The 12,169-nt window shown below is 35.4% G+C and overlaps 1 protein-coding gene and 1 pseudogene across 33 annotated transcripts in view; one reads left to right on the top strand and one right to left on the bottom strand.

The window, feature by feature from the left end:
* The window catches only part of SLMAP (sarcolemma associated protein), a 121,842-nt gene that overhangs the window by 82,656 nt on the left and 27,017 nt on the right, over positions 1-12,169 (bottom strand). The gene's annotated exons all lie outside the window — the stretch shown is intronic.
* On the top strand, positions 8,327-9,300 carry LOC141573737 (pyruvate dehydrogenase E1 component subunit alpha, somatic form, mitochondrial-like; annotated as a pseudogene).

Below are 12,169 nucleotides of genomic sequence, written 5' to 3' on the forward strand. Positions count from 1 at the left end.
TCTGATTCAGAATAATCTCTCAATTCCACATTGCTTTTCCCTCCCCATTACTGTTCCTCTAACCCAGGCTTACAACCATTGCAAAGGTGATGGCTGTAATTCCAGTCTTCACCCTCCACACTGATGCTACATTTATTTCCTAAAATATAAACCTGATCACTTTGTTTCTCTTTATAAAATGGCTGTTCACCCTCCACTGCCTTCAAAATTAAGTCTAAGAACTGTGATAACTTTCAAATCTTTCAAAATGACCCCAATCACCCTAACATACCTGATTTTCCACTCTTCCTAAAAGCACCATCCTTTCTATCCCTGCTTAACTACTAGCAATTCCCTACACAAGCTCCAGGCCTGATGTCTGTTTATGCTGTTCATAAACCTGAAAAGCTCTTGCTTCCACCCACCCACACTCTTTACTTGCTAAGAGCCTATTTTTCTTTCTGAAGCCAGTTTAAACATCTTAACAAATAAGATTTCTTTCTCAGATAATATTTCTCAATAAATAAACACCTAAATCAGAGACTCAGGGCTTTATTCCAAGTTAAGCCCAAACCTCTATGTCCAAATCACACTTTGAATAGCACTATAATTCCATCTTTTCTAATCTATAACATTCATTCCCTGTTAGAAAGTTCCAACAGGCACAAGAAACAAATGATTTTTTTTTAAATGCAGTATGAATAAATGAAATAATTCATACTCTAGAATGGAAGCTATAAAGCTTTGACTTAACATAGGTTAGGCCAAACTGTATTACATCCAAATAACAATATGCTATATGGAATAGAACATACATTAAAGGTTTGAATTCCAGTTCCATCACCTTGTAACTTACTGTGTCACCTTGAATGTATTATTTAACCTCTCTGAGCATCCCTTTAGTTATAAAGGGTTATTTATAAATCCCTATTTATAAATTGAGGATAATATCAGAACGAACCTCAGAGTGTTGTAAAGGTTAAATGATGCTAAGCATGTAAGGTATTTAGCACAGTATTTGTATATAGTAACTGCTAAACAAATGGCAGCTATTATTGCTAAATTCATAGAATATGCATAAACATATAATCTGACTTCCTTCAGTCAGGGAACTGCTGCAAGACTTTTTTTATGCCTTTTTCTTTATAACCTTTCTTAAATTAAGGTACTTAAAAAATAATTTGCCAATTAATTACTTAAACAGTAAACAGCTGATAGAGATATAAATAGATAAGTAACAGCTGAACTCTAACACATACAGGTGTTAAAAATAGCATGCCATTGCCCCATTACACGTGAATATTACCATAAATAACCACAACCTGTGCACAGAAGGAAAGCAGCTAAGCTCTGACTCACAGCATAGACTGAAAACCATTTTTGAAAATATGAAACACATATAACAATATGGATCAGGGGATTCCCTAATCAAAGTTATATCAAAACGGAATTACTACTCTCAGGTATATGTAAATACACTTAGAATATATTACATAGATTAGCAATCTACAGCTCACTCAACAGTGTGACCTAACTTCTGAGTATATTAAGCCAACTGATATTTAAAGATGTCACAGTTCCATTTCTAAACCAGAGCCCTACTATACCCCTGGCCCTGAGTGACAGAGTTAGAAATCCAGTCAAGTCATGGAATAATGCTCACGGAAGACTGTAACTCACTCCGTTCAAAACTCAAAATGTCCTTAGGACACCCTAGAAAGTACTAGGCAGAGGCAGAGGTTTTCCCATCACACCCTCCTATAATATTTGAACTTTCTGTTTTTTAAAAAAAGAGAAAGACAGACAAAAATGTATGAGAAGGGGCAAATAAGCATCTAACTCCAAAACTCACAATAGACCTAAAAGCTCAGGAAGATGGGCAATTATCAAAGTGGCCAATATCAGTTTGGCAAAGATTAAGAATAGTGATACCTGGCACTAGGAAAAAATGGGGAGAAAGAGCACTCTCATACACTGGGCATGAGAGTGTAAACTGCTATATTTTTGAAAAATAATTCAGCAGTCCTTATTGAAGTTTTAAATGTTCATATTCTTTGAGTGAGTAAGTCTACACCCAGGAATCTAACCTATAAAAACACTGAAATACACACATATATAATGGCAAATCCATAAGCATGTTCACTGAAGCAAAGTTAGTAGAAGTTAAAAACTGGTAACTACTAATGTCCAGCCATACTGTATTATCTGATTAAATATCAGACATCACAATCATCAAAAATAATGAAGTAGTGGTATGGGTACTGATATTAAAATATATCAAGATATACAACGATCCCTTTTTATAAAAAGAACGATATGCTAATACACCATTAGAAAACAAAAATCAGAAAGAACATATACAAACTGTTCACAGTGCTTATCTTCACAAAGAAGAAATCTTAAAGAGTTAAAGTTTAAAATTAAGAAAGATATAAAACTTTATTCAATAAACCTAACAAATCTTCAATTCCACATTATCGTCATTTAGTGGAAGAAAGTGGAAGATGAAAAGAAGAAACAAACAAACAAACAAACAAAAACCAGAGACAAATGTACACAATGAGAGAAAAACACTCCAAAACAGAATCTGCCAGAACAAAGAGAGGTAAACATCAAGAGAAATCAAAGAGAAAAGCAGTTCAATAAAATTGAAAGGGTTATTAATAAACTAGTCTTCACCTTGCCTATGTAGAAGAACAGACTTCAGAAGTAAAATCACTGATTTTTGAAATGTACTTAAAAGAGCGTTAACAACTCACTTTGCTCCTTGCTCTTTCAGACCACAGGACTCAGTTCTGAATAGAAGAGCTTCAGCAACCCACCAGCGTTCTTTATGGGAAGGAGGAGGGCGGGATTCAAATCAAGGGATCTGGTATAACTATGGTCTTTAGAATCTCTGCCCTAAAATAAAACAATGCTATAAAACTGGACAAGCATGACATTAACCTTTTATACAACACAACACACACACACATATACACAATGATAATTCCACAGCACAAGATTTTCTGACAGATGATGTAAAAATATGAAAAAAAGGAGTCAAGAAGAATACCAAAGATTTTGACCCCAGCAACTTAGAAGGTTGTACAGCTAACCCTTGAACAACGCTGGGTTGAGAGGCACCAACCCCTCCATGCAGTCGAAAATCTGAGTATAACGTTTAACTTACAGTTGGCCCTCTGGATACCCAGTTCCTTTGTATACGCAGTTACATACCCAGGGAGTCAAACAACCGCAGATCATGCAGTACTGTAGTATTCACTATGAAAAAAATCTGCACACAAATGGACCTGCACAGTTCAAACTTATACTATAGAAGGGTCAACCATAGTTCCCTCTACGGGAACGGGGAGGGCTGAAGGTAAGGAATTTTTTTTATTGAGTTTGGGGAGGTCTCAGGAGTTCAGCTTTGGACATACTAAATTTGAGGTGTATGTTAGATATCAGGGGGAAATGTCAAAAAGGCAGCTGGATATGGTCTAGGGTCCAGGAAAAAAGCCTAAGTTTGATATAAAAATTTGGCTGTCCTCAGCATACACAAAGAATTTAAAGTCGAGAGTCAGGATGACATCATCAAGAAAGCAAGTACAGATAGACAAGGGGATCAAGGACAGAGCCTTGGAGCAGTTCAAAGTTTAAAGGTCATGGAGATGAAGACCAAGCAAAGCAAATTTAAAAGATGGCCAGTGAAGTATGAGGAGAACCAAGGGAAGTGGTATGTTCTTAGAAGCCACTGTGAATGATGTTTTCCAAGAATGTGGGAGAGATCAACTTTGTCAAATGACGCTGAAAGATCAAGGACGGTTAAGAACAAGAAATGACCAATGAAAATAGCAACCTGGAAGCCACTGATGACCTGCACAAGAAACCTGTGGATGGAGTGGAGGATGAAAGCCTGACCAGAGTTATTTGAGAGAAAATGGATGGAGAGAAATGAGAAAGCACACATATAAACAGATCTTTCAAGGAGTTTTGCTCTAAAGAGAAGCAAAGAAACAAGCAGTAACTAGAAGGAAAAGTGGGGTCAGGATAATTTTTATAATAAGAGAAAAAAAATCACATCGTTTCATATAATAACAAGAATAAGCCAGTAGAGAGAAAGGGCACTTGGTCCAATCCTGAGGATTTAGAAAAGGCTTCCTGAAAGAACTGCTCCACACTGAGTCATAAAGGCTGAGTAAAAGTGAGTCAGGATGAGAGGGGAGGGGACTGAAACAGCATGAGCAAATACAAGTGACAAACAACGGAGTGCGGGGAGGGGCACGTGAAGCACAAGAAATCAGGCTGAAGATGTAAGCAGTCATCAAGCATTCTAAGACACATTATGCAGTACAACCTTTATCATACAGATGATAGGGGACCTGCCACACTACGGGGTTTAGGCAGGGAAATACTAAGATCAAACTGACATTTTAGTCAGGGAGGGAATGGCTTGAGGGGTACTAGACTGAAGGCAAGGAAACTAGTTATGAGACTATTGAAATACATAATAAGGCCCTAAACCGGACAGTGATAGAAGTAGTTGAAAGGGACTTAGTGACAGATCCTATGTACTCAGTGTAGAAAGCAGCAGTTTCTAGTTTGAGCTACTGGCCAGATAAGGATGCTATTATCTATATTTGGAAATACTGAGGAGGGGGCAGTGAATGATTCATTTCAGTCTGGGATATATTGTTTTTGAAGTCTCTATAGGACATCCAAATGAATAAATGCAAGCAGGCAGGAGGTAGAAAACTCAGACCCTAGGGCTCAAGATATCTGAGAGGCATCAGAATTTGAGTGGTAATTAAAATTACTGTAATATATGAGATGATCCAAAAATAACATTTACAAGGAAAATAATGATTGAAATTTTAGAAATACAAAAATTTTATGGAGAAATGTGTGGACAAAATGCTTGAAGGAATTTCAGACAGAACAGTCAGAAAGGTATTAAAAAAAAAATCAGGAAAAAAAATAACCAAGAGGACACGGAAACAGCCAAGGACTAATACCTGTAACCAGTATAAAAAGAGATGCTGTAGTGACCTGAATACATTTGCGGATTATCAGAGAAGATTAAGAAAAGTCAAATCACCGGAAAAGAAAGTCTGGACTTTCCAATTCTTTTGTATTAATTTTTCAAAAATTTGTAGAACCTACAGGTTGTCTCTTCTTGAGGTCCCTAAGTAGTCAAGCCAATCTGAATGGAAAAGACTCAAGGAACTAAAGATACTTGTACCACTACCTATAGTAGATTACTTACAGTTTTAGTAGAAGAGTATTTATGGTTGCTCTATACAAAGAAAATTAGTAATGTATTTAATAAATGAAAAATTATTGTCAAGTATAATGAAATGAACAGGCAAATTTTTTTACTTTTTATCATTCCTGATTTCTTGATTGTTATATCATACTTCAACTACGGCTTTACATAAACTCAACTAACAATATAAAAATCTAACAGCCTTATCTAACAAGGAAAAGTATTTAAGTATGGATGATATAGAAACCTGTAATGCTAGTACTTAGGGAAAAATATTACCAATACAATAAAAATTTGTCAGAAAAATATTACCAATACAATAAAAACAAGTGGAAAGAATTTTTGACATCAGAAGAAAAAAGATAACTTGAAAGATACAGGGAGAAATAAACAGAGCAAAGATCAATTTGTGTTTCTTGATTTTAGCTCTACTTTATCCACTTTATCACTTTTTGGCAGATAATTTGTCAAACTGAAAATTCACTTACTCTTGGCTGGCTGTACTGTACTGTACTAAGAGTGACTCATAAGTGTTTGGTCCCACCCATACAGAAGAACTCTGCAAAGAACTTAAAAAAAAAAAAAAAATCAGCCGGAAGCATATTTTCAGATGAGCACTCAAGCAAAATCAGTAAAGCACAGAAAAGATGTAACAGAATTATTTACTCACAATGAGAAAGTTAAAAGCATTTTCTTGGGAGTGGGGTGGGGGTAACTCCCAAGGTGTGAGTCATAGGATTAAAGAACAACTGGATCCAGGATTTAGCCAAAGCTGGAAAAGCAGGATTCAGATCATATGCAGCTCTCTAGGCCAGAAAGAAAAAAAGCTGAGTTGGGTTAGTGCCTCCAGAGTTTGGGTGAGTCACAGAGACAGAGTAGAGAAAGCATGACCAGACTGGACTTCAGCACATGGGGAAAATCAGCAGCTGTTATCTTTTGGTTTATTTCCTTCCTTATTAATTTACTGTTAAAACAGTTTAATATATATTTAAAGAAGCTAAAACGAAAGTTACCTCAGAATCTTAATACTCCAAAGATGTGGAAAGGCTTTGCCATGTTGCTTTGCACATGCATTTGTGTTGAACTAGACCAACATGCAAATCTAACATCACTATCACAACCTTTCTAGCACTAGATATTTTGATTTTGCTAATTTAATGTAATAACCAATTTATAAGATATTATTTCTGTGGTTACTAGCAAGTATGAATGTTTACTATATATTCATCCTGAACAAAATGACTGCATGGTTGACCCTATTTATCTACAATAATCTTGTTGACTTTATTGGAAAGGGCAGTCTGTGTGTTATATATATATTCACTTTTTGTCTTACTGAATGCAAATGATACACCATCTCCATTTTTCACAGAACAAAAGTTTTCAATGCTTATTTAGATATTCGTTCTTTGCTTTTTTTTTTTTTTTTTTTTTTTGGCTTTCAGCTGCTTTTAGGCTCTAGTAGTTACTTATTTACCAATAAATCCTGCAGTGGTTTCCATTATTATACATACTGCATGTTTTAGAACTTTTCACTTCCCTGCTTCAATCATTCCAGTTTAACTCTTTTATATCATTTAATTGTGTTTTTTCCCAAGTATAGAGCTATCATTCATTCTTTAAAAAAAAAATCTTTTGTGGCTAAGTAATGATATAAAATGTAATGGGTTCCAAGCAACTCTATACCTAGGTATCTAGCCAACAGAAATAAAAGACACAAAGAACTGTATGCAAATGTTCCTAGCAGCATTGTTCATAACCAAAATTGGAAGCAATGCAAACCTCCATCAACATACTGAATAAATAAGATTTATCAGCAATAAAATGAATGAACTATTGATATTCTACAAAATTGACGAACTTCAGAAACATAGTGCTAAGTGAAAGAAGCTAGACACAAATGTTTACATATTGTATGATTTTGTTATCTGAAATTTCTCGAATATGCAAATCTATAGAGACAGAAAGCAGATCAGGAGTTGCATAAGGCTGCATATGGAACTGAGGACTGGATGCAAATGAACACAAAAGAACTTTCTGGGGTGATGAAATCTTTTACAACTGGATTATGGTGATGATTACAAAACTATAAATTTACTAAAAACCATTAACTTCAAGTAAATGCAGCTCATTTTTACAAAGGGTAAATTTTATGAAATTTAAATTATACTTTAATAAAGCTTTTTAAAACAGCCAATCAACAGAGGAAGGATGAATAGAATAAATACATACATATATATTAAATAACTTTGAAATATAAAAATTTAAGGGATTCAATTCATTACTGATAAAAGTAGCAGAAAGTATTTTAAATAATAAGTATTCAGTGCTTCCAAGAGTGACGTAAGAGAAACATTTTCACCAGCTGATCATGGAAGTATAGAAACCAGCACAACCTGTCTAGAAAGCAGTGTGGCAAAGTATACCACGGGAGCTTTCAAAAATGCCCTCTTTGATTCACTTATGAGAATCCAGCCTAAAGACGTAATAAAAAATTTAACTAAAGATCTAGGTATAAAGATATTCAGCAAAGCCAAATCTATAATAGTTTTAAAAGATGGAAACTATGTAAATATTCAACAATGGAAGAACAGTTAAGAAAATTACAGCCCATCCATAAATACTACGCACTCTTAAAAAATGCCTGTGTGCCTATGGCCCAGTGTTAGAGCTTTACAGTATCGCTGCCACCACTAGAGTCTACACTCAGGAAGAAGATACCATTTTCTGCAGGTCTTGGCTAGCAGAAAGCTGGTGGCATCCTGTAACTTTGCAAATGATGATACATTTGAAATTAAGAAATATGACCTTCATGGGTAAGAAGAGAGCCCTCCTGTCACAACAGCGCTCGGTAGTGAAGAGAAACTCAAACACTACAGGGTGATACATACTGTTTGCCAATGTAATTAAACAGAAACTTATTCATGGTTTCTACCACTTTTGTAATGTCAAGAAGCTTGTGGGGGAATTATGGTTAGGATAAATACATACCTACTAGGTTCATGGCTTTAGTTTTACTTATAGACTTCCTGTCCCAGAAATTTGCAGTTTATAGGTCAAGGAGAAGGTTGTGCTAAGGGAAAAGTAGGATTAATAAACATGTACACGAAGAACTTCTATGGGGGCCAGGGCCTGTCAGAGCTTGGGTCCTTTTGGGAGCTGGTAGTGGTCTGGCCTTTAAGTACAGTCAATCCTCAGTATCCAAGGGGGACTGGTTTCAGGACACCCATGGATACCAAAATTCTCAGATGCTCAAGTCCCTTATATAAAACAGTATAATATCTGCATACAACCCTACACATATCCTCCCCGTATACTTTAAATGATCTCTAGATTACTCATAATACCTAATATGATGTAAATGTTATGTGAATAGTTGCTGGTGCATGGCAAATTCAAGTTTCTCTTTTAGGAACTTTCTGGAATTCTTTTCTTCAAATATTTTCAATCTGTGGGTTGGTTGAATCCATAGATGCATAACCCATGGATAGGGAGGGCCAATTGTATAATGGAAAAAACAAGGTCTGTTTGATTTTATATTTGAAGCTTACAATACGGCAACTTTGTGGAAAGCACTGTTTATTCTCGTCTGTAAGAAAAACCACTATGGGATGGGAGCATCTGTTGAGAGAGCAACAGCCAGCACTGATTACTAAAAGAAAGTCAATTTTACTCCTGCGCTAATGTCAGATGGAATGGACGTTTTATGTGGCCAGGAGGCAACAAAGAGTGCAGATCTGTACAGGGGATCATATGAGCGGCAGACTCACCATTATGAAGGACACAGTACGAGTGATCTTGGAGTCAGTTACTGTACACAAGAAGAAACTCAAGTAAGAAGAGTGACACTATTAAGCTTCTCCAAGATAGAACAGAACGCAGCAATCAATACTGCTAGTGTTAAAGAACTGAAAGAAACTGATGTTGAAGTGAGAAAAGAAATTGAGAGTACAGTCTAGTTTGCTACAGTTGATCCCAAACCACCTTTAGAAGAGTTAGGCCACCATCTCTACTGTAATGAGCCACCACATTCTGAAATTCATGGATCAAGTAAATTTAAAGGTAGACTGTAAATCTATTACTATGCCTTCAACAGAACATTTATGGTCAACTTTAAGAAACTCTGTTCTCAACTTTAAAAGGAATAAAGCTCATAAAACAAACAGTTTGTAAACGTGTTTATGCTATGCTATTAAATTAAGTTTAAAAAGATGGGGGAAAAAACATAATGGGTTCCATAGGTCCAGTGGTACAGTAAAAAGTACATCTTCTTCTCAATGTCCCACAGTTTCCCAACGTCCTTCCACAGAAGCAAACATGTTACCAGTCTCTTCTATAATAAAAAGTGGAATTTTTAAAAACTGAAACAAACCAACAAACACAAAAGACAGCTCAAAATTTAAAGTTTAAAGGAAAAGCTCATAAATTCTTACATTCAGAAAGAAAAGTATGGGGGGAGAAACAGAAACACCTTGTAATTAATATGAACCAAGTAGCAGAAGATACAAAAATTATAGGTGGAGAATTTGGAGGCATTGAGTTAAATCTATGGGAAGACAGAGTAAGATACTCGACATGCAGGATAGGAACTCTCCCACATCTATACTTACAGAAGCAAAACTCATCCTAAATTAAAACCCAATCCCTAAAGCAAGCAAAGATCTCTCCTTCTTCTGTCAGTGGGTCACAAAGCTATCTCAGACTGATTTTACCCATCAAGCCAAAAGATGCACACTCTCTTGTTAAGAGGGTTAGCTAGGTATGTTTAATAAACAAGTTATTGCAACTAGAGCAAAATACCTAATATTTGTTATAAGTAACTGTGTCATTTAACTGTAGGAGTCAAACTCCTGTCTTTTGCTTCCTGGCAATGTTACTCTACTAATTTATCCTATAACAGAAAAAATGACCCCCATAGTGGGCTGCTTACTGCAGTTACTGTACGCAGAAAAGGAGAGAGCTTCTGAAAATCTAAGAATAAATGTATTAAAATACAAATTTCATCTTCATTTTGACTGCCGTTATAAATTGAGGTATCACAGAGTTACTTGCTCACAGGCAAAAATTTCCAAAGCAACAGAATAGCTGAGTCACTATTCACTGAAGACTTAATTAAGTATCTCACATAGTCAGTGAAGGAAAATGATATAATATTATAAAAGTCATCTATTTTTGTAGTCTTTGTTCTGGATTCCAAAAATAAATTTCAGTATGGTTGCTAACTCTAAAAGTGATTTTCACAAACTTAGATTTATCTCTTAAAACATTTGGATACATTATTTTTCTGGGATTAAATTGAACAACATCTATGTTTCAATCAAGTTACACTAGAGGTAACGCTCTGCCAACTTGTAGCTGAGTTTACAGTATAATGTTAGCTTCTCTTAGAATAGGTTAGCGAACTGAGCTATACCATTCCCTTGGGGTTTATGCCATTTCCTAAGTTTAAAATTGAAACATCAGTTGAAGGAAAAACAGGTACAACCTAACAGCCTATGCAACTTAATTACAGATACATTAAGCTGCACATATTAGCTTCAGAACAAAGAGAAAGAATCAAATATGAGATTTTTTAACTGCTGAAAAGATCTATAAAATACCCTCATAGATGAGATAACTCAGGACACCAAATAAGCTGCCTACACAAGAACATGAAACAAGTAAGTCAAGCTGGGAGTAGGGGCCTGGGACTCCAAAAAATAGAATATACCCTCCACAATCTTGAAAATACCTAAACAGAAAAAAGGCTAACCTTTCAAATGACAGACAAATTTAAGAATCACTCACTTGACTAAAATTATTATTGGCAATAAATAACCACATTAGAAAAGAGCTATGTATCAGTAAAAATAGTCAACATTTATTGAATTCTCATTGTGTGCCAGACTGTATATTAAGTTCTTTACGTATATTTAATTCATTTAATTCTCACAACGCCCCTGTGAGGTATTATTAGTATCCTCGCTTTACAAACAAGAAAACTGAGGCACAGAGAGGTAAAATTACTTGCAGTCACCAAGCAAAGAAGAACTAGGCTGTGAACCCAGGCAATAATCTCCCTAGCTGTAGTCCCTGAATCCCCACTTCTGGCCTCCCAGCTCTTAACCACTCTACTGTACTGCCTTAAACTTTAATAAACTCCTCATTTTGCAGATAAGGAATTTTATATCTCCCTCTGTGTCCCTGAGGAAGAAATAAAATTCATTCAAACTTCAAAATCATTTAATAACAGTACTAGTACTAGGACGCAGGTTTCCTATTCACATTATGTTTTCCTGTTTCCGATTGGGCTTTTCCCATTTTCCTCATTTTCCTATTTCACATTGGACTCTTGCCCCCTTCTGGCCTTTTTCAAAAATAATGTGTTTTTCTAAGTATGCTTATCCTTGAAGTCAGGAAAGTACAATAAAGTATAGAAGAAAATTAAAATTACTCCTTCCAGTTTCCAAGGATAACCTAACCACTGCCAGCAGTTTAACATATTTCTTCACACGCATCGCAAAACCAACACTCTCCTTCTCTCTCCCATATTTTTAAAGACGTTTAGAGACCTATTTTATATACAGTTGTATATTTATTTGACTTTTTCAGTTATATTATTATTTTCCCAAGGCATTAAATATTTTTTGAATATGACTAAATGGCTATGTGACATTTCATAAATTTCATTAATTTATTTAACCATAGGTCCACCAACTATATATGGAAGATTTCCTGCAATTAATCTCTGTGGTGAAACTGTTATACACATATCTTTATGCAACATATCTGATAATGTTCTTAGATTAAGTCCCTAGAAATGACATTACTGAGTTAAAGGGTATGATAATATCTGATACATATGTGGTGCTCACTGTTGCCAAACTATTTTAAGTGCTTCACAGATATTAGCTCGTTTAATCCTTGTGACAACTCTATGCAAGAGGAAATGAATGCCCAGAG

This window comes from Camelus bactrianus, chromosome 17 (assembly GCF_048773025.1).
Source record: "Camelus bactrianus isolate YW-2024 breed Bactrian camel chromosome 17, ASM4877302v1, whole genome shotgun sequence".
Lineage (NCBI taxonomy): Eukaryota > Metazoa > Chordata > Mammalia > Artiodactyla > Camelidae > Camelus > Camelus bactrianus.